Below are 24173 nucleotides of genomic sequence, written 5' to 3' on the forward strand. Positions count from 1 at the left end.
GAACAGTCTGTTGAAGGGCAAAAGTATTTTCAAACAGGTGGCTTTTCTTCCCTTTGTGGTTGGAATTCTTTTTCAATTGTTATGGTAAAAATAAAAATGCCAGAAAAAATTCATGTGTTTCGCTTGGAAGGTTGGTGTTCTGGAAAGCTGGGGACTGATTAGCTGAACATCTTTCCTCCTCAAGAATGTCACATGCCCATGCAGTTTATATAAAGTTCATGTTTTGCCTCTTTTTGTCATCCTCACCACTCCTGAGGAAGGAAGAGGAGGAGAGCAGGGTGACATGTAATTAGATCTTCCTTCAGACTTCGCCTTGGAAGGTCTGGTAGAGTCCTCCCCGATGGCGTACAAGGCTGACTGTCCTGGCTGACTGCTGTGAGATGCGGTAGTGACCTTTTGGTACTAACCAAAACAAATAAAATGCCTTCCTCATGAAGGAATCATCCCTGAGTGTCTTCTTTCATAAGTACTACTCTTTACTAAAATTTAAGCTGTGAAAGTAAGACTTCACTACTTGTAACCTTAAAACGAGGATTCAGAATATTTGTTAGAATGTTTGCAAAGTCCTGTTGGCTACTTCCAGCCTCACCCAGCCTGGCTTATTACAACGTGGAGCTTAAGAGAGGAATGGAAAAACTCCTTTCATTCTGACTTGCATGATTTTTGAGAGGAAACTTAGTCTTATTCGCCCTTGGTCCTAACATGTTCATGCAAACCCATTGCACTTTATGAAGTTTCTCCATAAAAAGGTCTTTTTATGGATGACCTTTTTTGGTGGGCATTATATCATGAGTGGGACATGTGTAGGGTTGTTTCTGCAGAGAAGTATTGACACAATCACATATATCAATGAACATACAAATAGTGGAGAATTGCAAGTGGCTTTCTAGCCATCAAAATGGCTGTTACTTAATTAGCATTACTTAATTAGTGCTAGTTAATAGCCATTAAAATTTAAACCAAGGCCTAACCATAACTTATATCTGTCTTTATTACCAAAAGCAAGATTCACCCTGAGAAGGAAAGGATTGGTGAGTCAGTATTTTTGTTTTATCTTTGCTAGTCCAGATCCTCTAAAATATGGCACATTTCATTTATTCCTCTTCATTCCCGTGCTACCTTCCTTCTTGAATTTAACAAATATTGCTCAATTAGCTAATACACATAAAACTATGTCATTAAAGAAACGTTAAAACAATTGTAAAAAGGAGCCATCCTATAATATTTATACTTAAATTATGTCATGGAGTATCATTAAATAAGATTTAAACAAGATTTAGGAAGGCGTTCATTGGAGGGCTGTACATGTGAATTCTTTTCCCTCCACGATGGATAACAGCCGTGCTAACACAACTTATTCAATTATCTCACATTTGTCCAGTTATACATGTCCACCTCCACATCCGTGACTTTATTATTCATGCTCCCTGGAAATTGCCTAAACTTGTCTAAGTTCTATTCCTTCAAGTGCCAACTGACGTCTCTTCCTTTCTATGAAACTTTTCTTTCCTGTGTCACCCATAGTGATCTCTTCCTTTCTTCAACAATAATCAGTTGTTTTTGAGATCACTCTATTCTGCATGAGTTTATCTTTTATGTATAAACCTGATCTTTACAAACTTATTATTAATTCCTTACAAGAAGAAATAATACCTTCTGCTTCACTGTAACCCTGATTTTTGCCATGCAAATTTCTTAACAATAGAAGGGAAGGAAACAATGGAAAATGGATCCAGAGGATACAGAAAGGGTGTCACGTTAAATTATGCTCTCTCTTCCTTCATGTTCCATTGGTGATAGGAACGCCTGGTCCACCAATTTCAGATTTCATTCTCATATATGTGATGCTGTTTTTCAGTTTTATACACAATTTTTTTTTTTTTTTTGGTATGTGGGCCTTTTACTGTTGTGGCCTCTCCCGTTGCGGAGCACAGGCTCCGGACGCGCAGGTGCAGGCACGAACCCGTGTCCCCTGCATCGGCAGGCGGACTTTCAACCACTGTGCCACCAGGGAAGCCCTATACACAAATTTTTAAATGAATATCTAATAAATAAATCTAAAAATTTAGCATCCTGTCACCAGGTGGTGACAAAGTCACAGAGGTGCATAGTTTGAGCATTCCCAAATGGTAAATCATAAACACACTTGAATGAATAGTAAAATTACAAAAACATAGACACATGTAATTTCAGATTCTTATCTAGCTACTTTCTCTTCTAAATTCCAGAAGTACTCAAGATATCCTCAACTCAGGTTGCAAGAGACACTCTTTTCTATTCCTACACATCCACTTTTGTATCCTGGCCACCTAAGGTGTACAGTCCACATGTGTCAGTTTCTCGTGTCTCTCAGCTCTCAGAGCTCAGAATGTGTCAAAAAGGTTGGCCTCCATTTTCCCTCTTAGTTGAAAAATTACAATCAGGCACCTTGTGGTTCTTGTTATAGCGACCCTTCTCTTCTTTAATGTCAGAAGGAGAAAAGATGAAAAAAGACACAATAAATGTTCATTCACATTTTCAAACAATTTTATTAAACGTCACAGCTATTATTTACCAATTAAAATGAGAAACTTGGTTGTTTGTCTAAGACCCCTTATCCTATGGTTCTGTCTTATCTTTTCAAACTTACCTCCCACACTGCACTGTGTACGCCAGTAAATATGGCTTCCATCTCTGTCCTCTGAACATACCCCATATTTCCCAGACTCTGTGCATTTACCATGCTTGTATACTCCATGCTTTCTCTGCCAGTCAGAATTTCACTTATATTTCAGGTACAGCACAAACATCGCCACCTACATAAAATATTCCCTGATGCCCACTGCTGTTTGGGATACTTCCCTCTCTTAAATGCTTATCTCAGTTTGTTCATTCTTTTACTGGCACTCATATACAGCCCAGGATTGTATTTATTTTCATAGTCTCATTTTACTTTCTTTTAAACTGAAAACATCTTATAGCACAGACCAAGCTACCTACCTTGATTTCCTCTATTCCATTAGAACTCACTGCATATGGCTTCCTCCTATTATGGAACAAAAGACTGGTGATTTAATATGAACAGAACTTATATACTTTTTTTTTTTTTTGCAGTACATGGGCCTCTCACTGTTGTGGCCTCTCCCGTTGCGGAGCACAGGCTCCGGACGTGCAGGCTCAGTGGCCATGGCTCACGGGCCTAGCCCTCTGCGGCATGTGGGATCTTCCCAGACCGGGGCACGAACCCGTGTCCCCTGAATCGGCAGGCGGACTCTCAACCACTGTGCCACCAGGGAAGCCCTATTATATACTCTTGTATATAATAGCTTTTGAGTTGCCTTGGTTATACACAAGATTTTTAAAGAAACAGAATGAACAATTAGAAGAGAATTAAAGAAATCTTTATTATTTGTGCATACACACACAGTGTTAAACTGACTCTGTTCACATACAAGGACATACATTTTGGGGCACCTATTTTGATATTTTTCAGATGTCTCACACTACACCGGAAAACACAGGGAGGAAAGAGACATTTTTTTGAGGTTTTAGGCCAATCAAGACTTTACTAATGATTTTTGTGATGGGAATTTACACGAAGAGAGGAGCATTAAGGGAAATTTGGTGGGGGGCAGGTAAGGTAGCACTAAAGTCATAGACTATATGGAAAAAGGAAAAAATGTTTATAGAAATAAATTAATAAGTGAAGTAAATTACTAAGGGTAAGCTCAAGAAGCTTGAATTATATGTGGAAAGCAAGTGGGTGCAAGAGGAATGATTCAAAGAGAAAAATTACATGAATCAAGTGGGAGAAACGTGTGATTTTACAGTAAAGCATTTTTAAGTACGTGGGAATGAAAGGAGAAAAAATCATATGCAGTTACAAAAAGTAAAGTTCCCTTAATAAAAATGTGAGCAATCACACATAGAAAATGATTCATTGCAGAATGAAGGGTGAGCCTCAGATCTGTAGCAGTCATCTCAGTATGCTGACCTTTGTAGGTTGAAGAAGAAATAGGAAATGCCAACAGGGCATCCACCATCAGCATAAGGAGGCAAAGTTATTGTAAGAGCCATAGACTTAAGCTACTATTGTGGGGGAAAAAAAAAAAAAAAAAGAACAGCTTTACAATGACAAGAACCATAGCCCTAGAAAAACAAAATCCTAGGAATGGTTTTTTTAAAAGGCTAAAATTATATGCATCTCCACTGTGAAAATTCTTCAAGTCTTCTGGGGACCAAACAACACAACTATACAGTATAATTTTTTGAAGATTTTGTTGTTGTCGCCAAGAATGTATTTAAGAATCTATTTTTAACAATTATATATTGACATTAATATTAGAATAAGACTGATCTTTATTTTGATCACAGCGCAGTCACCTTCTATCTTTGTAATTACAGGCAGGTTTCTTAAACTTCCATATTTTCATTGCCTTTGCTGGTAAAATGTGAGTAATGCTACCTACTGATCATAGTACTTGGAGAATCCGTAAGGTGAATTGAGTAACATCAAGCTCAGAGCTTGTCAAGAAGTAAGCCTTCAGTAAGTTCTATTATATGGTGTGGCACTTTGTATATAATGCTTCTAACCCATGCTTTGTAAAGAGAATTTTTAATTGAATATTTAACAGTGTGTTAAGTTATTGAATATGCTATTGTCTAGCTGATTTTCTCCATGATTTCTTGAGTTCAGCTCAAAGCTTGAGACTAGGTCTCATAAAATTGTAAAGGTCTGATTTCCTTAGCAATTTATTCCATTTTCTGAGGATGTTTTCCATGCTCACCCTCCATCCCAACTCCCATACCACTACTGCCCAATATTTCCATTAATTAGTCAGGAATGTAGAGATACTTTATTATTCAGGCGGAAGGTGGTGCTAACTGAATACAGAAGAGTCCACCCAGGGTAAAAAATCAACACAGCAAAATAAAGCAGAAAGAGATCAGCCAGGACAAATTTTGGCTTTCCAGGTCTCTATAGAAGTTGTACACCACAATGAATTACTTCTTTTTTTTTTTTTTTTTGAATTTTATTTTATTTATTTTTTTATACAGCAGGTTTTTATTAGTCATCAATTTTATACACATCAGTGTATACATGTCAATCCCAATTGCCCAATTCACCACACCACCATCCCCACCCCCCCACAGCTTTCCCCCCTTGGTGTCCATACGTTTGTTCTCTACATCTGTGTCTCAACTTCTGCCCTGCAAACCGGTTCATCTGTACCAATATGGTACTGGCACAAAAACAGAAACATAGATCAATGGAACAAGATAGAAAGCCCAGAGATAAACCCACACACCTGTGGTCAACTAATCTATGACAAAGGAGGCAAGGATATACAATGGAGAAAAGACAGTCTCTTCAGTAAGTGGTGCTGGGAAAACTGGACAGCTACATGTAAAAGAATGAAATTAGAACACTCCCTAACACCATACACAAAAATAAACTCAAAATGGATTTGAGACCTAAATTTAAGACCGGACACTATAAAACTCTTAGAGGAAAACATAGGAAGAACACTCTTTGACATAAATCACAGCAAGATCTTTTTTGATCCACTTCCTAGAGTAATGGGAATTACTTATTCTTGAAAACCTGTGGAGTATGTGTGTGTGTTTGAACTCTTGTGAAAGCAATAATGTTATTGTATAAAGCTTAAGTGCTTAAAAGCCTCATCATGCAGCACCATAAAAAAACATCAATGAAACTGATGTAATATTCCGTAGTCACAGTAGTTTCTAGTTAAGCCCAACATACTGACCCATGAAACTTACATTTGTTAAACCCAAATTTAGCCCCTGGTATTCCATCTTGTATATGCCTCAGTGATTCCATGAACAGTATTTATCTCCTTTTAGTTTCCTTCATTCAGAATGTTCTTTTCTTCCTCTCTGACATATGGTAGATACTCTAGACTGTTGTTAAGTAAGATAAAGAGTAAAGATTAGAAGAATTTGAAAAATTGTTTTAAATTGTTACATGCTATTTCAGAGATTTCAAATAACATAAATTCAGATAGACTTAATTCATTAACTTCCTTTGGTATCCATTCTTTGCAAGGCATAGGTATGATGGGGTATGCGGAGACAAGAATAATGAAATCCTTAACTACAGTCAACACTGTACAAATAATAACAATATTATATATAACTAAGTAGAGTCCATCAAAGGAATATTGGAAGAGTTAATCTTAAGAGACTGAAGGAGAAAAACTATATGACCTTATTAATGCAAGCTTGTATATAAAACTCAACTCGTATGTATTGAAATTTCTTGGAAAATACAGAATGGAAAGATAATTGCTTAAATTGGGAATGACCAATGTGATGAGTATACAACAAATATCATGTTTAACAGTAAAACATTAGAAACATTCTCTTTAAAAACTGGGTAATAAAAAGGTGCCTGCTATCACGATTGTTTTTCAACATTTTACTGGGACAATCTAGCTAGCACTATAGGACAAGAAAAATCATTTAAAAGATGACAGATTGAGAGGGCAGAAGCAATGAATCAAGTTCCCTAAAGAGGAACATTAGGGAAATTACTAGAATTAATAATTAATTCCTATGAGAAAAGAAAAAATGAGATGAGCTTACAGCCTAGAGAGTTTCTTGGAATTAGCACAGGGGAGGGGAAACAGAAGTAGATCTTAGCATCCTCCCTTAGCTGAAGACATAAAATTGGGAATCATGTTGGCCAAGGCAGCCGGAAATTGCAAGGCAGAGTCACAGAGAGAGAATTGCAGAAGAAGCTCAAGAGATCTGCAGAGGATCACCCTCAAGTGTTCAGATAAGTAGTGGTTGGTGTATGTTGCAAAGAAACCATATTAAAATAGGATAAGAACCATCTGAAAGGAGTAGGCTTTCACAAAGGAGTTTATACTGAACCACCAGCAAGAGTTAAACTGCATAATAGACAGGGCCCCAAGTAGAGTACTTTTAAGTAGTGACACAGTAGTGGGGCAAAACTAGCCATAGACTAATATCTTCTCTGATTCCTCTGATGAAGATTAAAAGCAAACATCAAAAATATCAAGCTGGTTTCAATGTCCAAGAATATTTTTAATACAAAATTATCTGGAACCCAATAGTAAAAAATGCACAATGTCTCTCATCTATTCAAAAATTAAGCATGCAGAAAAGAAAGAAAAAAAAAAGATACAAAATGAAGAGAAAAGTAAATCGATGAAAACTGAACCAGCCTTTTTCTGGTCTAATATGTAATGATCTTGGAAGTCATTCTAATCCTCAAAACAAGAAAAGAGCTAAAGAAGGTGAAAATCAATAACTCTTCTTAGATCCACTAGAGAACTGAGGTCACTGGCAAACTTCTGCCTCCAAATTTGAGAGACAGGTGAATACAGAAAATTAAAGCTTATTAGAGCAGAACTGCAGAACAGAAGCCCACCACTAGAGCTAGTACCAGATTCCTTTTACCCAAGACATGTCCAGCTTTCCACAAAACTTACAAGACACTAAAGATAAAACACCATTTACAGATCCAGATATGACAGAGATCTTGAAATTATCAAATTAAGATTTAAAAATGACTATGATTGGGCTTCCCTGGTGGCGCAGTGGTTGAGAGTCCGCCTGCCGATGCAGGGGACGCGGGTTCGTGCCCTGGTCCGGGAGGATCCCACGTGCCGCGGAGCGGCTGGGCCCGTGAGCCATGGCCGCTGAGCCTGCGCGTCCGGAGCCTGTGCTCTGCAACGGGAGACGCCACAACAGTGAGAGGCCCGCGTACTGCCAAAAAAAAAAAAAAAAAATGACTATGATTAATATGTTAAGGCATCTAATTTTAAAAAGTAAGCAACGTGAAAGAACAGAGTAATGTAAGCAGAGAGATGGAAACTCTAAGAATCAACATAGTAACACAAATGAAGAATGTCTTTGATGGGCACATCACTGGACTTCAAGCAGCTGAGGAAAGAATCAGTGAACTTGAAGAGAGGTCAACAGAAACTTTCAAAACTGAAAAGCAAAGAGAAAAAAGTAAATGAATAGACTGCCATAAAAAAGAAGGAAATCCTGCCATATATGAAAACATGGGTGAATCTAGAGGGCATGATGCTAAGTGAACTAAGCCAGAAAGAGAAAGACAAATATTATATGGTATCACTTACATGTGGAATGTAAAAAAAAAAAAAATTAAAGTTGATTTCACAGAAACAGAAAATAGAATGGAATAGAATGGTGGTTGCCCAGGGCTGGGGGGAGGGGGAAAGCAAACAACACAAGTGAAAAATGGCATAAACATCTGTAGAGATACATCACCAAAGATATACGGATGGCAAGTAAGCACATGAAAAGATGCTTAACATCATATTCCATCAGGGATTACAAATTAAAACAATAATAAGATACTACTACACACCTATTAGAATAGCTAAATGCATAATACTGACAATACCAAATGCTGGTGAGAAATTGGAGCAACAGGAACTCTTATTAGTTGTTAGTAGGAATGTAAAATAGTACAACCACTTTGGAAGACAGTTTGATGAGTTCTTACAAAATTAAACAAATTTTCATACAACCCAGAAATCATGTTCCTTGGTATTTACCCACCAAGTTGAAAATTTATGTCCACATAAACATGAGCACAAATGTTTATAGTAGCTTTATTCATAGTTGCCAAAACTTGAAATCAACCAAGATGTTCTTTATTATTTATTTATTTATTTTTTTGCGGTTCACGGGCCTCTCACTGTTGGGGCCTCTCCCGTTGCGGAGCACAGGCTCCGGATGCGCAGGCTCAGCGGCCATGGCTCACGGGCCCAGCTGCTCCATGGCATGTGGGATCTTCCCAGACCGGGGCATGAACCCGTGTCCCCTGTATCGGCAGGCGGACTCTCAACCACTGTGCCACCAGGGAAGCCCCAAGATGTTCTTTAATATGTGAATGGGTAAACAAACTGTGGTACATCTACTCAATTTAATATTATTCAGTGTTAAGAAGAAATGAGCTATCAAGCCACAAAAAGAGATGGTAGAAACTTAGGTGCATATTGCTAAGTGAAAGAAGACACTGAGAAGGCTACCTACTGTATAATTCTAGATATATGATATTCTGCAACAGATAAAACTACAGAGACAGTAGAGAGATCAATGATTGCCAGTGGTATTTGGGAAGGGAGGGAGGGATATGGAGCACAAGGGATTTTTAGGACAGTGAAATATTCTCCATCACACTCTAGTGGTAGATTCCTGTCATTTTACATTTGTCAAAACCCATAGGATGTGCAAAACAAGAGTGAACTCTAATGAAAAAAAATGAACTTTAGTTAACATTAATGCATTGATATTGCCTCATCAGTTGTAACAAATGTACCACACTAATGCAAGATGTTAATAGTAGAGGCATCTATGTGGAAAGGATATATATGGACACTCTCTGTACTTCCTGCTCAATATTTTGTAAATCAAAAACTGCTCCAAAAGTAGTCTATCAATTTTTAAATAACTGCCCCAGAAATACCACAGATGACAGAATTAGTAGACAAAAGATTAACACAGATATTGTAATTGTATTTTATATGTTCATAAAGATTGATTTTGTCAAGTAGAAACATGGCAAGTTATAAAAAAGAATTAAATTTAACTTTTGTAGATAAAATACAATGCCTGAGATGAACAAATATACTAGATGGAATTAACAAAAAAATTAGATACTGCAAAAGAAAACACTGTTGAACTTGAAGACATAAATAGAAACTATCCAAAATGAAACAACAAAACAAAACAAAGGACAGAACTTAGCTGTGGTACAACTTCAAGTTACTAAATGCATATGCAAATTGAATTCTCAGAAAAAGAAGAGATGGAATGGAGAGAAAAATATTTTTTAAACTAATGGCCAAATATTTTCCAAATTTAGTGAAAACCACCAATGCATAGATTCAAGAAGCTCAATAAGCCACAAACAAAAGAAGCATGAACAAAACAACAAGGCATATGTTAATGAAATTGGTTGAAACTAATTTTAAAGAGAAAAGTGTGAAAGCAGCCAGAGGAGAAAGGCACAATATCATTATGTACAAGTGATGAAAGAAGATGAGCCTGAGGATAGACTTCTATTAGGAACCTCTGAAAGACAGAAGGGAGTCTGTAAATACCAGAGGAAGAAGCTGTCGAACTAAATTTCCTGTTCATGGAATTATCTTTCAATAATCAATATGGAATGACATTGTTAGACATAGAAAAGCTAAAAATTTTGTCATCATCAGACTTGCACTACAAAAAATGATAAAGGAATTCCTTCAGATATGGAAACTAATACTAGATAGAGATATGCTCATCTACACAATGGGATAAAGATACTGAATATGATAAATTTGTCACTAAATATTTTTTTAAAGTTTCTGTTTTTGAAATCAATTTAAAAGAATTACATAATGCAAAGTAATAGCAATATATTTTTTAAGCTTGTAATAAATGTTGGAGTACAATGTAGAATTAAGATAGCACAAAGATCGGCAGATAGGAAATGGACACTGTTGTATATTCTTCTACTAACCATGAAGCGGTGTGGTGTTACCTGAAGGTAGACTACAATAAGTTAAAAATATATTATGTAAACCCTAATGAACCATCAAAAAAACAAAGATATAGCTAATAAATAAACAAAAGGGACAGGATGTAATTATAAAAACACTTCAAAACAAAGCAGAAAAGAAGTTAAAGGGACCTAAGGATTGAGGAAAAAATAGAAAACCAATAACAAGATGATAGACTTAAGCCAAACCATATTAATAATCATATTAAATGGTAATGTTGTAAATACCCCAAATTAAAGGTTGAGATTCTTAGATTGGATTTTAAAAAATAATCAAGTCCCAACTGTATGCTATGTGTAAGAAATCTATTACAGATATAAAAACTCAAATAGTTTAAAAGGATGGAAAACTATATATAATACTAACACATAAAACAAAGCTAGAGTAACTGTATTAATATTTAGAAAAAATAGATTTCAGAGCAAAAAAATAATGTTACCAGGATAAATGGGATACTTCATAATGATACAGGAGGCATCAAGGGGCATAATGACCATAAATGTTTATGTATCCCATAACAGAGCTTCAAAACATATGAAGCAAAAACTGATAGAACTGATAGAAGAAATAGAGACATTTTTAGTTATTGTCAGTGATTACAAAATCTGTCTCTCAATAATTGATAGAACAACTAGACAGAAAAATCAGTAAGTATTCAGAAGACCTGAACAATACTATCAACCAACTGAATGGAATGAATTTTTTTAGAACATTTCTACTCAACAACAGCAGAATACTCATTCTTTTAAAGTACACACATAGAACATACTCTATGAGCCATAAAACATCTCAATAAACTTAAAAGAATTCCACCATAAAACTATGTGCTATGACCAAAATTATATTAGTTATTAATAACAGAAAGATATCTTAAAACTTCCCAAATATTTGGAAACTATTATATAATCCATGGGTCAAAGGAAAAAAAAAGGAAATTCAGATATATTTTGAACAGAAATAAATGAAAATACAGCATATTAATATTTGGGAGATGAAGCTGAGGCAATACTTATAGGGAAATTTATATGACGAAAGGTCTCAAATTAATGCCCTAAGCATCCACATTAAAAAACTAGAAAAAAGCAAATTAAATCCAGAGTAAGTATATTAAAAGGAAATAAATATGAGAAAACAAATTAAATGGAAAATAGAGAACACGTAGGAAAGTTAATATTTTTTTTCTTGAGAAGATCAATAAAATTAATAAATGTCTAGTGAGACTCATCAGGACCAAAAGAAAACACACACACACACACACACACAAATTACCAGTACCAGGAATGAGAAAAGTGATATTTCTACTTATTCTCCAAATGGTATTATAATAAGAAATATATTTGGTCTTGTCCCCAGTTCCTGGTACAGATCTCCTAAAACCCTTGTAATTTCCTTAGTAATAGGGGTGCTAGGAGTATGTTTTGTTCTAATATTTGATCTTTGATTCTGTTCCCTGACATAAAAACTTCTAAGACACTTGGGGGTCTCTGGAGTAATAATAGTGTCTTTTTGTATCCTAATAAGATGACAAGGCTGGGAGCCTCCAGATAGCTTCAGGGCAGAGGTTGGTCACCAGAAAAACCAAGCCACAATTAGAAGCTTGTAACTTTCAGCCCCACTCCTATTTTCCAGGAAGGGGAGAAGGGCTGGATATTGAGTTATTAATTAATCAGGCATATGTGATAAAGCCTCCATAAAAATCCCTAAACTGGGGTTTGGAGAGCATCTGGGATGGTGAACATATCTATATGCTGGGAGTGTGGTCGCATCTCAACTCCACAGGGACAGAAACTCTTGAATTCAGGACCCTTCTGGGCCTTGCCCTATGTATCTCTTCATCTGGCTGGTTATCTGTATCCTTAATCATATCTTTATAATAAACTGGTAAATGTAAGTAAGTGTTTCCCTGAGATCTGAGAATCTTCTTAGCAAATTATCAAACCTGAGGAGTGGGTTGTTGGAACCCCCCAATTTATAGCCAGTTGGCCAAAATTCAGGTTGGGACTTGAACCCACAGTCTTTTAATTGAGATCATGCACCTGGCCTCAGGACTTAAAGAAGCTCAGGTTCTTTCTATCTTGTCACAGAAAGAATTCTGTGAGAGACAAAGTGATAGGTAAGAAGTGGATTTATTTAGAGAGATACACATTCCATAGACAGAATGCAGTCCATCTCAAAAGGTGAGAACAGCCTTGGAAGAATCACACGCCACAGACAGAGTATGGGCCATCTCAGAAGGTGAGAGGCCCTGAAATATGGGGTGGTTTGTTTTTATGGGCTGGGTAATTTCATAGGCTAATGAGTGGGAGAATTATTCCAACTATTTTGGGGAAGGGGGTGGAGATTTCCGGGAATTCTGGAATTCCAAGTGGGCCACTGCCCACTTTTTTTTTTTTTTTTTTTTTTTTGCGGTACGCAGGCCTCTCACTGTTGTGGCCTCTCCCGTTGCAGAGCACAGGCTCCGGACGCGCAGGCCCAATGGCCATGGCTCACGGGCCCAGCCGCTCCGCGGCATGTGGGATCCTCCCGGACCGGGGTATGAACCCGTGTCCCCTGCATCGGCAGGCAGACTCTCAACCACTGCGCCACCAGGGAAGCCCCACTGCCCACTTTTTGACCTTTTATGCTAAGCCTCCGAACTGTCATGGTGCCGATGAGCGTGTCATTTAGCTAATGTATTAAAATGAGTGTATAATGAGGCTCAAGGTCCACTGGAAATGGAATCTTCTGCCATCTTGGACCCAATTGGTTCTAGCCAGTTTACGTCTATACTCAAGGGCTATGTCATTCTTTTAGGGGTTGTGCCCTGCCCTCTTCTCTCCTGTTTTGGTAGGATACTCAGTTGGTGTCCAGAGAGTTGAAGAATTGGTTGATGTGGGGGAAAAAAAATCCCACATATTTGGTGTCTGAAGTATTGTGAGCAGAGGAAATATGGTTTTCCTTTTAATTAGTACAGGAATATAATGAATAATTTAATTTCAGTAAGTTCAACAACTTAGATGCAATGGATACATTCCTTGAAATATCCAAACTACCAAAGTTCATGCAAAAGGTGATAGATAACTGAAAAACCTTATATCTGTTAAATAAATGGAATTTATAGTTTAAAAGCTTCTCACAAGAACAACTCCAGGGCTAAGAGTCTTCACCTTTAAATTCTACCAAATATTAGAAGTAACAGCCACTCTGCACTAATTATTCATGAAAATTGAAAAGGAGAGAACACTTCCCAACTCATTCTATCAGGCCAGCATTGCTTTGATACCCAAATCAGATGAAGACATTCAGAGAAAACAACAGACCAACTCCCTTCATGATTTTCCTAAAATTTTAGCAAATTAAACCATATAAAGAAAGGATAATATATCATGACTAAGTAGGGAATTCATGGTGGTTCAATGTTGAAAATCAATTAATGTAATACACCATACCAAAAGTCTAATAAAAATGTTATCACCCTAATAGGAGCAGAAAAATAATTTGACAAAATTTAGCATCTATTCATGATAAAAATTCTCAGTGAACACAGTTCCCTGACCTTTCCTGCATGTTAAGTATTTCTACTTTCTGTTTCTATGTCTTCCTATTATTTTTCTTACAAAATTCCTTGCATTTTGTTGCTTAATTGCCTTTTTAGCTAGCCTAATGTTAACTAATTCAGATTTAGTAGGATTTCTGTTACATAGCTAATACTCAATTGACAAATTACTAATAAATGATTAACATTTGGTTCTTGGCTAACTGGGAGACTTAGGATCATTTTAACAAAATGGGAATTTATAATAGCTAATTCCTATGGACTACGTTTATGTGCCAGGCAGAGTGCCAAGTGATTTACATCCAAAAATATATTATTTTACAGCCACCACATAAGACAGGCACTATTAGTATAATTCCAATTTTACACATGAGGAACTAAAGCAGAGCAATTATAAGCTATATACCCAAAGTCACACACAGGGTAAATAATAGGGCTGGGACTTGACCTCAGGCTATCTGATCCCAGAGCCTCCACTTTGTACCCCATCCTCACTGCCCCTCAATAAGAAGAAAGTGCTGATATGGGAAAGGTTATAGAGGAAAGAAGATGTGTTTAACCCTGGCCACAGTAAGTTTAAACCTTTACATAAAACATTTGTCTAGCTGCTATGTATAATAGAACATCAATGGACTACAGTGTTTGCCCTCATTTCAATCAGAGGAAAGATACAAATGCAGTGATTAGGTTAACATATATTTAGAAACTTTTATCTGCTGTAACTAACCTGGGTGAGGGTTTCAAAGATGAATAAGACATAATCCCTGTCTTTGACTATCTCAGTCTGTAAAAAACTTGCCAAATTAAAAAGTATGTTCTACCTTTTTATTCTCCATGTATTCTGACCTTATTTCAATTTTGAATTTATAAACATTAAGTGATAAAAAGAAAAAAAACGTTGTTCTAGTTCTAGGGTTTTTTCCCCAGTACATAAAAATAAAGTTTGTTTTCTTTTTGAAAGTTATGATAATTGAAATGTTTCAATGTGAGAAGGATTTAGATTGAAGTAAATAAAACACATTCAGTTAAACATAGATCTTGTGACATTCGTATCATATTCCTGACCTGTCCTGAAAAAAAAGATCTGAAAATTATACATCTGTTCAAAAACCCTACACATCTGCTAAAATGGACATCCAAAACTCAACTCTTTCCCTTAGTCAGAGTAGTAAACTTCCATTCACCAACAATCTCTCACAATATAACACAGGCTCATTAAATACCGGATGGCTTTTTGTACTGTTTCAAATTTTTTTTTTAAGTTTCCTTTTTCTTTTTTTTTCACAACACACACACACACACACACACACACTGTATTTTATTTTTACAACAGGTAAATAAACTGACACCAAGCATTGTAAATGGAAGACCACAACAAAAGCAACAATGATTGCAATTACCAAACACGAAACACACTCATACTATGTCATAATATTGACATTCAGTCCAGTAATCCTCCACTGTAACAGCTCCTTTACTTTGCAGTGAAAAGTGATTTGTATATTTTTTGCCTCTCAGTCCTTGTGGGATTTTTTTTTTATTCAAACAAAGTCACAAAAATTATAATCATCCTCATCAGTTCACTCAGTCCCATGTAATTAATTTTTTTTCATCTTGATCTTTTGTTAGCACTTTTATGAATTCATCAGTTTTCCATTAGAGTTCTGAAAATGCTTATTCATTCAGTTCAGCAGTATAGTCAGTTACCAGAAACCTGTACTTGTCAAGAGTCTTTTCCATGAATTCCTTGAAGATGAAACCCTTTTATAGGAACATTTTTGCGAAAGCATCAGAGTACACCCAGAACTGTCTGTAATGACAAAAGCCTTAAAAATGACCACGGTTAAAGATTTGATGAAAGTTCATAATAATGCAATTGACAAGGAAATTTAGTTGTTTCTGAGATACACATTTTAAAGTAATAACTAGAATTATGACATTATACCAGAACATATAAGATTTTTAGAAATTTCATGTAATGTCTGAAATATTAACATATTTCCATACAAATAACCCAAAGAAAGTTTAGTATTAGTTGTTATTTTTTGTTTGTGTGTTTGTTTTTTTATATGGCAGGTTCTCATTAGTCATCAGTTTTATACACATCAGTGTATACATGTCAATCCCAATCGCCAAATTCAGCACACCACCATCCCCACCCTGCCACAGTTCCCCCCCTTGGTGTCCATATGTTTGTTCTCTACATCAGTGTCTCAACTTCTGCCCTGCAGACCGGTTCATCTGTACCATTTTTCTAGGTTCCACATACATGCGTTAATATACAATATTTGTTTTTCTCTTTCTGACATACTTCACTCTGTATGACAGTCTCTAGATCCATCCACGTCTGAACAAATGACTCAATTTCATTCCTTTTTATGGCTGAGTAATATTCCATTGTATATATGTACCACAACTTCTTTATTCATTCGTCTGTTGATGGGCATTTAGGTTGCTTCCATGACCTGGCTATTATAAATAGTGCTGCAATGAACATTGGGATGCATGTGTCTTTTTGAATTATGGTTTTCTCTGGGTATATGCCCAGTAGTGTGATTGCTAGATCATATGGTAATTCTATTTTTAGTCTTTTAAGAAAACTCCATACTGTTCTCCATAGTGGCTGTATCAATTTACATTCCCACCAACAGTGCAAGAGGGTTTCCTTTTCTCCATACCCTCTCCAGCATTTGTTGTTTGTAGATTATCTGATGATGCCCTTTCTAACTGGTGTGAGGTGATACCTCATTGTAGTTTTGATTTGCATTTCTCTAATAATTAGTGATATTGAGCAGTTTTTCATGTGCTTCTTGGCCATCTGTATGTCTTCTTTGGAGACATGTCTATTTAGGTCTTCTGCCCATTTTTGGATTGGGTTATTTGTTTCTTTAATATTGAGCTGCATGTGATGTTTATGTATATTGGAGATTAATCCTTCGTCCGTTGACTCGTTTGTGAATATTTTCTCCCATTCTGAGGGTTGTCTTTTTGTCTTGTTTATGGTTTCATTTTCTGTGCAAAAGCTTTGAAGTTTCATTAGGTCCCATTTGTTTATTTTTGTTTTTATTTCCATTACTCTAGGAGGTGGATCAAAAAAGATCTTGCTATGATTTATGTCAAAGGGTGATCTTCCTATATTTTCCTCTAAGAGTTTTTATAGTGTCTGGTCTTACATTTAGGTCTGGAATCCATTTTGAGTTTATTTTTGTGTATGGTGTTAGGGAGTGTTCTAATTTCATTCTTTTAAATGTAGCTGTCCAGTTTTCCCAACACCACTTATTGAAGAGACTATCTGTTCTCCATTGTATATCCTTACCTCCTTTGTCATAGATTAGTTGACCATAGGTGCGTGGGTTTATCTCTGGGCTTTCTATCTTATTCCATTGATCTATGTTTCTGTTTTTGTGCCAGTACCATACTGTCTTGATTACTGTAGCTTTATAGTATAGTCTGAAGTCAGGGAGTCTGATTCCTCCAGCTCTGTTTTTTTCCCTCAAGACTGCTTTGCCTATTCAGGGTCTTTTGTGTTTCCATACAAATTTTAAGATGATTTGTTCTAGTTCCATAAAAAATGCCATTGGTAATTTGATAGGGATTGCATTGAATCTGTATGTTGCTTTGGGTAGTATAGTCATTTTCATAATATTGATTCTTCCAATCCAAGAACATGATATATCTCTCCATCTGTTGGAAGCATCTTTAATTTCTTTCATCAGTGTCTTATACTTTTCTGCATACAAGTCTTTTGTCTCCCTAGGTAGGTTTATTCCTAGGTATTCTATTCTTTTTGTTGCAATGGTAAATGGCAGTATTTCCATAATTTCTCTTTCAGTTTTTTCATCATTAGTGTATAGGAATGCAAGAGATTTTTGTGCATTAATTTTGTATCCTGCAACTTTACCAAATTCGTTGATTAGGTCTAGTAGTTTTCTGGTGGCTTTTTAGGATTCTCTATGTATAGTATCATGTCATCTGCAAACAGTGACAGTTTTACTTCTTCTTTTCCAATTTGTATGCCTTTTATTTCTTTTTCTTCTCTGATTGCCGTGGCTAGGACTTCCAAAACTATGTTGAATAATAGTGGTGAGAGTGGACATCCTTGTCTCGTTCCTGATCTTAGAGGAAATGCTTTCAGTTTTTCACCACTGAGAATGATGTTTGCTGTGGGTTTGGCATATATGGCATTTATTATGTGGAGGTAGGTTCCCTCTATGCCCACATTCTGGAGAGTTTTTATCATAAATGGGTGTTGAATTTTGTCAAAAGCTTTTTCTGCATCTATTGAGATGATCCTTTTTTGTTTTCTCCTTCAGTTTGTTAATATGGTGTATCACATTGATTGATTTGCGTATATTGAAGAATCCTTGCATCCATGGGATAAATCCCACTTGATCATGGTGTATGATCCTTTTAATGTGTTGTTGGATTGTGTTTGCTCTTATTTTGTTGAGGATTTTTGCATCTATATTCATCAGTGATATTGGTCTGTAATTTTCTTGTTTTTGTAGTATCTTTGTCTGGTTTTGGTATCAGGGTGATGGTGGCCTCATAGAATGAGTTTGGGAGTGTTCCTTCCTCTGCAGTTTTTTGGAAGAGTTTGAGAAGGATGAGTGTTAGCAGTTCTCTAAGTGATTGATAGAATTCACCTGTGAAGCCATCTGGTCCTGGACTTCCGTTTGTTGGAAGATTTTTAATCACAGTTTCAGTTTCATTACTTGTGATTGGTCTGTTCATATTTTCTATTTCTTCTTGCTTCAGTCTTGGAAGGTTATACCTTTCTAAGAATTTGTCCATTTCTTCCCGGTTGTCCATTTTATTGGCATATTGTTGTTTCTAGTAATCTCTCATGATGCTTTGTATTTCTTCAGTGTCAGTTGTTACTTCCCCTTTTTCATTCCTAATTCTGTTGATTTGATTCTTCTCCCTCTTTTTCTTGAGTCTGGCTAATGGTTTATCTATTTTGTTTATCTTCTCAAAGAACCAGCTTTTAGTTTTAGTGATCTTTGCTATTGTTTTCTGTGTTTCTATTTCATTTATTTCTGCTCTGATCTTTATGATTTCTTTCCTTCTGCTAACTTTGGGTTTTGTTTGTTCTTCTTTCTCTAGTTCCTTTAGGTGTAAGGTTAGATTGTTTACTTGAGGTTTTTCTTGTTTCTTCAGGCAGGCTCGTATAGCTATAAACTTCCCTCTTAGAACTGCTTTTGCTGCATCCCATAGGTTTTGGATCGTTGTGTTTTCATTGTCATTTGTCTCTAGGTATTTTTTGATTTCCTCTTTGATTTCTTCAGTGATCTCTTGGTTATTTTAACATATTTTTTAGCTTCCACGTGTTTGTGTTTTTTACATTATTTTCCCTGTAATTGATTTCTAATCTCGTAGCATTGTGGTCAGAATAGATGCTTGATATGATTTCTGTTTTCTTAAACTTACTGAGGCTTGATTTGTGACCCAATATGTGATCCATCCTGGAGAATGTTCCATGCACACTTGAGAAGAAAGTGTAATCTGCTGTTTTTGGTTGGAATGTCCTATAAATGTCAACTAAATCTATCTGGTCTGTTTTGTCATTTAAAGCTTGTGTTTCCTATTTATTTTCATTTTGCATGATCTGTCCACTGGTATAAATGAGGTGTTAAAGTCCCCCACTATTATTGTGTTACTGTCAATTTCCTCTTTTATGGCTGTTAGCAGTTGCCTTATGTATTGAGGTGCTCCTATGTTGGGTGCATATATATTTATAATTGTTATATCTTCTTGGATTGATCCCTTGATCATTATGTAGTGTCCTTCCTTGTCTCTTGTAATAGGCTTTATTTTAAAGTCTATTTTATCTGATAAGAGTATTGGTACTCCAGCTTTCTTTCTTTTTTTTTTTTTTCACATTTTAATTAATTAATTTATTTATTTACTTTTGGCTGTGTTGGGTCTTCGTTTCTGTGTGAGGGCTTTCTCTAGTTGTGGCAAGCAGGGGCCACTCCTCATCGTGGTGCGTGGGCCTCTCACTCTTGCGGCCTCTCTTGTTACAGAGCACAGGCTCCAGATGCGCAGGCTCAGTAGTTGTGGCTCACGGGCCTAGTTGCTCTGTGGCATGTGGGATCTTCCCAGACCAGGGCTCGAACCTGTGTCCCCTGCATTAGCAGGCAGACTCTCAACAACTGCGCTACCAGGGAAGCCCCCAGCTTTCTTTTGATTTCCATTTGCATGGAATATCTTTTTCCATCTTCTCACTTTCAGTCTCTATGTGTCCCTAGGTCTTAAGTGGGTCTCTTGTAGACAGCATATATATGGGTCTTATTTTTATATCCATTCAGCAAGCCTGTGTCTTCTGGTTGAAGCATTTAATCCATTCACGTTTAAGGTAATTATCGCTATGTATGTTCCTATGACCATTTTCTTAATTGTTTTGGTTTGTTTTTGTGGGTCTTTTTCTTCTCTTGTGTTTCCCAGTTAGAGAAGTTCCTTTAGCATTTGTTGTAGAGCTGGTTTGGTGGTGCTGAATTCTCTTAGCTTTTGCTTGTCTGTAAAGCTTTTGATTTCTCCATTGAATCTGAATGAGATCCTTGCTGGTTAGAGTAATCTTGGTTGTAGGTTCTTCCCTTTCATCACTTTAAATATATCATGCCACTCCCTTCTGTCTTGTAGAGTTTCCACTGAGAAATCAGCTGTTAACCTTATGGAAGTTCCCTTGTATGTTATTTTTCGTTTTTCCCTTGCTGCTTTCAATAATTTGTCTTTAATTTTTGCCGATTTGATTACTATGTGTCTTGGTGTGTTTCTCCTTGGGTTTATCCTGTTTGGGACTCTTGCGCTTCCTGGACTTGGGTGGCTATTTCTTTTCCCATGTTACGGAAGTTTTCGACTATAATCTCTTCAAATATTTTCTTTAGTCCCTTCTCTCTCTCTTCTCCTTTTGGGACCCCTATAATGCGAATGTTGTTGCGTTTAATGTTGTCCCAGAGGTCTCTTAGGCTGTCTTCATTTCTTTTTATTCTTTTTTCCTTTTCTGTTCTGCAGCAGTGAATTCCACCATTCTGTGTTTCAGGTCACTTATCTGTTCTTCTGCCTCAGTTATTCTGCTGTTGATTCCTTCTAGTGTAGTTTTCATTTTAGTTATTGTATTGTTCATCTCTGTTTGTTTGTCCTTTAATTCTTCTAGGTCTTTGTTAAACATTTCTTGCATCTTCTCGACCTTTGCTTCCATTGTTTTTCCGAGATCCTGGATCCTCTTCACTGTCAGTATTTTGAATTCTTTTTCTGGAAGGTTGCCTATCTCCACTTCATTTAGTTGTTTTTCTGGGGTTTTATCTTGTTCCCTCATCTGGTATATAGCCGTCTGCCTTTTCATCTTGTCTATCTTTCTGTGAATGTGGTTTTTGTTCCACAGGCTGCAGGATTGTAGTTCTTCTTGCTTCTGCTGTCTGCCATCTGGTGGATGAGGCTATCTAAGAGGCTGGATCGGAGGGACTGGTGGTCTGTATAGCTGACTGTTGCTTTGGTGGGCAGAGGTCAGTAAAACTTTAATCCACTTGACTGTTGGTGGGTGGGGCTGAGTTCCCTCCCTGTTGGTTGTTTGGCCTGAGGCAACGCAACATTGGGGCCTACCTGGGCTCTTTGTTGGGGCTAATGACAGACTCTGGGAGGGCTCACTCCAAGTAGTATTTCCCAGAACTTCTGCTGTCAGTGTCCTTGTCCCCACAGTGAGCTGCAGCCTCCCCCCCAGCCTCTGTAGGAGACCCTCCAACACTAGCAGGTAGGTCTGGTTCAGTCTCCCCTGGGGTCACTGCTCCTTCCCCTGGGTCCCGATGCACACACTACTTAGTGTGTGCGCTCCAGGAGTGGAGCCTCTGTTTCCCCCAGTCTTGTCGAAGGTCTGCAGTCACTTCCCACTAGGCTTCAAAGTCTGATTCTCTAGGAATTCCTCCTCCCATTGCCGGAACCTCAGGGTGGGAAGCCTGACGTGGGGCTCAGAACCTTCACTCCAGTGGGTGGACTTCTGTGGTATAAGTGTTCTCCAGTCTGTGAGTCACTCACCCAGCAGTTATGGGATTTGATTTTACTGTGATTGCACCCCTCCAACCGTCTCATCGTGGCTTCTCCTTTGTCTTTGGATGTGGGGTATGTTTTTTGTTGAGTTCCAGTGTCTTCCTGTTGATGATTGTTCAGCAGCTAGTTTTGATTCTGGTGTTCTCTCAAGAGGGAGTGAGAGCACGTCCTTCTACTCTGCCATCTTGGTTGCTCCTCCACTGTTGCAAATTTTAAGACGCTTGTGTTACAGAGAATATATTATGGAGAACAGACTTAAGAAGGGCACTTAACACAAGAGAAATACGGAAAATTAACCACTTCTTAAGGCTTATTTACACCAAAACACATTGATAACCACCCTATGTTGAGGAAATGGGGTTACCTGTGTCAACATCCACACTGGTATGTGTATTTACTTACTGTCAAATCAATCAGTTGAGCTGCCTCTGCTAATTTAGTTGACAGAGGCTTGTCAATGTAATTAGGGTAAAATGGTCTCCCCATTGCAGCTACATGACACATAAATATCTGAATGTGTGTAAATGTAGAAAGACAAATAACACCATGATATATTTTTTAACAGCAAAAACAACAGAATATACAAAAGGGCCTGAGATGCGCAAAGGAAAGACACTTTGCTGGGTCTCCATAGAGCCAGAAATAGTATAGGGTTTTGAGTTATAATCAGCAGGAAAGGAAACCCCTCTGATGCTCCCTAGAAACCATAAGGGTCTTGATATGAATGGAAAAAGTGGGGTTGTTGCTGGATAACAGGAGTTTCAGAGTTGACAGAAAAGATATTGGAAGGAAGTTATCTTTCTTTTATTGGAGAGGGCAGAGTGAGTCTGGCAGGGTAGGTGTCTAACCTTATTTTGTGGAGGAGAAGAACAGCAAGCTAACACACTTAGAAGCTAGTAAACTCAGAGCGAATAATGGACTTAAGGAAGAACAAAGTACATAATATTATATATATCTTATACATTCCAGGGAAAAATATATTTATCCCTCCAAGACTTTGATTGATTATGAACATGGAGAGGTATTTAGTGTAAGTTAGGAAGAAATACTCATCATGTAAACATTACTATAAAAATGGAATTAATTTGTTTTCATATGTCGAAAATAAGAGATGTTAAGATTCACTTATACCTAGGTTTAATTGTATTGGTTCAGAATTCTTAAAATAAGTCTTTGTTTTATTATATATACACCTTAAATACATGCGCATATGTGTATTATGTAATATGTTTACATAATTTAAAAAGCAACAACTTGTAGATTCTGGTCTGACATGTTAAGAACATGGAAGTCATCACCCTCATTCTCACAACAAGAGAAAAAACTAAAACAAAAAAACCCTGAAAACCAACAATTGTTTTAAGATCCATCATTCACAGAGCAGACCATCATCCACAAAAGTGCTTTTAAGGGAACCCAAACTGACACATCTATTCTCTGAAAGAACTGGGATAAGTTTGGACTTACCTCTTCTTTAAATATGATGGATAAGTGACCAGTGAAGTCAACTAGCGTAGGGATTCTCATTATGGAAAAGTCGTAAGTAACAGATTCCATTCCTCTAATAGGTTTTGTAGTATTCAGAATTTCAATTTCTTGAAACTTGTTTCAGCTAGGGTAAGTTCTGTTTGTTAAGACAATTTATAAATTTTATCTAAACTTTCAAGTTAATTTACATTAAATTGTTTATAATATTATTTCTATTATCTAGTTAATGTCTGATGAAGTGATGCTCAGTTTTTCATTCCTCATTATAGATGCCCCTCCCCCTTTTAACCTATAATCACTAATCTGTTATTTTCCCCCATCACCCTATTTGGTCAGTTTTGCTAAGGGGCTATTGCTTTTTTTCTATAGTTTCCTACAACTAACTTTTGCTTTGTTAGTTTTCTCTATTACACATTTAGTTTCTATTTTGTTAATTTCTCCTCCTATTCCTTACTTCTACTTTCCTTGGTGTTTATTTGCTGTTCTTTTATCTAACTTCATGATACATAAACTTATATCATTGGTTTTTTTAGACTGTCACTGCTTCTAATATATGA

At 36.7% G+C, this 24173-nt stretch overlaps 1 protein-coding gene across 8 annotated transcripts in view; it reads left to right on the forward strand.

Moving 5' to 3' along the window:
• Window positions 1-24173, forward strand: part of CELF2 (CUGBP Elav-like family member 2) — a 1226917-nt gene that overhangs the window by 139177 nt on the left and 1063567 nt on the right. The window contains exon 6 of one of the 8 annotated variants that reach the window (XM_079914891.1): window positions 4384-4476. The exons of the other annotated variants lie outside the window; for them this stretch is intronic. The gene's annotated coding sequence lies outside the window, so the exon portion shown is untranslated. The remainder of the gene's footprint in view (window positions 1-4383; window positions 4477-24173) is intronic. 8 annotated transcript variants of the gene reach the window in all.

The sequence above is a fragment of the Stenella coeruleoalba genome, assembly GCF_951394435.1.
Source record: "Stenella coeruleoalba genome assembly, chromosome: 2".
Lineage (NCBI taxonomy): Eukaryota > Metazoa > Chordata > Mammalia > Artiodactyla > Delphinidae > Stenella > Stenella coeruleoalba.